The sequence below is a fragment of the Alligator sinensis genome, unplaced genomic scaffold, assembly GCF_000455745.1.
Source record: "Alligator sinensis unplaced genomic scaffold, ASM45574v1 scaffold862_1, whole genome shotgun sequence".
NCBI lineage: Eukaryota > Metazoa > Chordata > Crocodylia > Alligatoridae > Alligator > Alligator sinensis.
Window position 1 is genome coordinate 648,077 of NW_005842066.1, and position 4,098 is coordinate 652,174.

Sequence of the window (4,098 nt, forward strand, 5' to 3'; positions counted from 1 at the left end):
GGGGGGGGGGCGTTTAATTTTTATCATGGATTTTGGGTTTTTAAATAAGAGAATTTGCAATTTTTTAACATCAGAGAAAACCAGGATCCCTGGTCATAAGAGAAAAGTGTTCCAAATTCTACAAAAACAAAACACCACACATGCATGGCAGCAGGTGTGATTGTGGGATTTCACATTAGAACTTGTCGTGCCTTATTGCCAGGCTGCCCCTGCACCAGCAAGAAGCAAGTTCTCGCACCTGGAAGCCCCCTCAATTGAGGGGCTCCCAGCCACAGAGGCACCCCATGCACCCTTGGGTCTGGGGAATCATGACTTGGCTGCCACAATCCCAAAGCCCCAGGCATTTCATCCACCCTCAGGGCAGCCACACCCGCTGGATGACCGGACTCAACCTTCTTGGCTTTTGGGAGGGTTGTTGGCAGGTTTGTATTTTTGCCCTCTGAGTGGAAGAGAAGAGAACTCTCTACCTTCATATATAGAACATGGAAGAGATAAAAGGCTTTGGAGAGCTTTTTTGCAGGATGCTACAATATCAAGTTCCTGGAACAAGTGCAAAGCCATGGGAAATACTATTCCAATATCCTCTACTGATGGGAACCTGATAAGCTAGTGATCCAACCAAGAAAAAATATTTTACAACACAGCCAAAAACATCTGGAAAATCCAAGAGAAAGCAACACAAATTGTTGGGAGATACCATAATATCACGAATTTGTAAACAGCATGTCTAAAAAGATTACACAATGCGTACCAGAAACAGGAAATATTTTCTATGGCAAGAGATCCGAGAAATATTTTTCCCAAAAGCTTGTCTAAAAATGTCTCCCAACAATGCAGTTTGTCCAATAAAAGATATCCAAAATAATCCTTCCTTCATAATTCCTGGACCATCTTGGCTACAATATCACTCCAATGCTACCATTTTTATGACAACACATTCCAAAGGTTTTTCATCCAAAATATTTAACTGGTTCAACATTGCTCAGACCACACCATATTTTTTAGAGATGAAAAGTCAGCCACCCAGAATTTGAATGACAAATTAGCAGAAGACAGAGAAAAAGGGTCATAACCCAAGCCACTTCAGCATCACTAACAGTACCAATAAACTAGTAACTAGCAATTCACTAACAATATCACCCTCCTCTAAGCAATCACTGATATAAACAATCCCCTACTTTGCACCATTTCTGAGAGGAAACAGTGGAAGGAATGATTAAAAATAAAAAGTTAGGTGACACCTTGTTGACCCATACTTCAAGAGAGGCAAAACCCAGGTTGATTCAGCACACACATTCCTTCATTTCAGGCACTGTCTATAAAGGAAAGGATTTATTTCCATTTAAAAATTTTAGTTTGTATAGTATAAACTCCTTTGCATCCACACACACAAGTTCTCTCCACTCCTCCTCATCTTCCCACTCCCATCTTATCTTGCTTTCATTAACCCATTTTGGAAGCAACAGAATTCTAGAATGGCTTCTACAACTGTAAATGGGTGTAGATACATGCCCAGTCCAAGCAAACTGTATCACTTCAGTGTCCTCATTGCCATCCCAAACTGCACTGTACCAACCTGCCTACTTATTTACTTGTGGGCCCTCCACTGCTCTGAAGTCATCTTGCTCATATGTCCTCTTCCTGTTTAAAATACTGGCACGTGTTCAAATGTGCACCTTCACGATTTCAGCTTTCAAGTAGCTTGCATACCTGCAATCCACTGCAGAAGAAGTATGCCCAGTTCCATATTAACCAATCACCAGAATGCAAGGATCTCCGAGTGGCTATGAATGAATGCACGTGGGGCATTACCAAGAGATGGCCACTCCTATACCAGAAGCAGCACTGCGAAAATAATAAAGATGATTGGAGGGGGGGGGCAAGGAGGGACTTTATGACATGCCCACTCCCCAATCCACAGCAGCCTCAAAACACCTTAGTATCAGCAGCTGAAGTGTCGCAAAACAATAAGTCTTACCAAATGGACTAAATATGATGGTCTCTGCCTTGTTCATGGTCATTTTCCATCCAATCAACAGACTACTGTACCCATGTCCTTACACATTAAAAGACCCTTCCTCCCCCCTGCACATACCCTAGTGGCAGACATTTTTTATTGTACTGGAGGATACAGAAAAAGAAAAGACAAAAAAATTTTGGATAACCATTTGACCAGTGCTCTATGCTTTTAATTAAATTTACATTTTCAAATACAAACAAGAACTGGAAACAAATTGCTTACATGAAAGGGTTTTTGATACATTATAATCTGCCTGGCAACTGACTCCCCAGCCCAGCCCAGCCCAGCCCCTGGCTTCTTTACTTTTCATTCCATCCAGGAAGAGCACACACCAACTGCTGAAGCTTCCTCAGCCTGACGAAGGGTTTTTGAACCCGAAAGCTTGCTTAATAAATATTCTAATGGTCTAATAAAAGATATCAAATTCACCCAAGGAACCTTGTCAGGATATCCATAATATACCTAAATGGCAAGATTCTCACGATTACAAAAACTACTAAAGCCTGTGGTTATTTTCAGTCAGCCCCTCCGCACTGTGAATCCCAATACAACAGTACAGGCTACTGCAAAGACTATTTAATAGTGCACTTTGTGCTAATCTACATGCGTTATAAACAGAATTTAAGACAAAGATAATACTGTGTCTTTTCAGGTATAATGCAAGGTAACAGTGTCTTCTTACAACCATACAACATTTCAATTTCCCTTCCACTGTTCTGGCTAAGACTTGCTGTGCTTCATAGCTTCTAGGCTTGTCCACTGCATTTTTGGATGGGATCCTTCTCTGCCACCTGGAAGATACTACTGAGGAAAATCTCCCATGTAAGAAATAACTTAGAATCCTTCACACAATTATCCTCGCTCCCTGGGTTCTCTCTTGTCACAACATGCAACCTATTGAAAACAGAGGACTAGAAGCCCCTTGCTAGGTCTCCATTTACAAAGGGCAGATTCCTTTCCATCCCCTCAGATGAAACCTGCACAAAAGCTTACACATTTTGATGACTTCTACTTGCAGATTTTTATGACCTCTATCTGTATAAAGTATACACTCAGTGCTATAGCCTCATGGAAATTGGTTTTTTATACATACTTTTATTAATTCAATTAGTTATTACTATTATTATCATCATCTCTGCTAAAAATCTGAGGCACAGCTCCCCACTCCAACATCATCCATTCTTAATAAAAAGGTGTCTCAAAAATACATTTATTTCTTTAATTTTTTTAATTTTTTTTTAGTTACAGTCACATTAATTTTCTTCATTGTCACTGTGGTTAGAGTAAGAGAACAGCATTTCCCTGACCCTGCTGACACAATGCGGATCCCTCAACAACTTGGGACACACTGCAGAGGGATTTGGTCTCTCCCCTCTGCTTCCCTCCCCTTCACTTTTACAGAACTTATGCAAAACATAGAAAGCAGCTATAACATGAGAGAAGTATGTTTCAGGGACATATGATCTTGTAGTAAAATCAAGTGAAGACCTTGGCCCTTGAGACTTTGCCAGATCAATTAGCAGTTGTGAAACAAATCACCGAGACCAATCAAACTTTGCATCACCAAGAAGAAAGACCTATTTCTGCTAATTAACTATGAAACACGATAAAGGAACAAACAGTAGGCACATGAAACTGGAAAATGGTCTAAATACCATTTGGGATCTCCAGCCAAGCAAATCCATTACACTGCCTAGCATCATAACTTGGGGAAGACACAGTATCATTTAAACACCTGTGCAAGTAGGGTTGGCAAGCTAGGTAACTGACAAGTCAACTGACCACCTAATATTTTAGCAATATTTGATCATGGTCAAATATTATTAAAATATACCAGCAAAACAAGTATGCCCTGATGCAGGCAGCAGTCAACCTTTTAGTTGCATCTTGATGCCAGTAGTTTGCAAGGACAGGAGGGCTCTGTTCTAGTCCTAGCCTCATGGTAGTCTATCTACCTCCCTTCATTTCAGGTCTGGAAATCTACCCCTTCCCCCACCCCCAATTTTTAGGGCCTTTTATTATTCCAACTGCCCTTTAAGCCATATGGGGCTGCAGGAGTTCCATGTTGTGGTTTGGGG

General features: G+C 40.9%; 1 protein-coding gene across 6 annotated transcripts in view; it reads right to left on the reverse strand.

Annotated features, from left to right (window-relative positions):
- KIF2A (kinesin family member 2A) overlaps positions 1-4,098 on the reverse strand; it is a 103,814-nt gene that overhangs the window by 67,926 nt on the left and 31,790 nt on the right. The window lies entirely within an intron of this gene.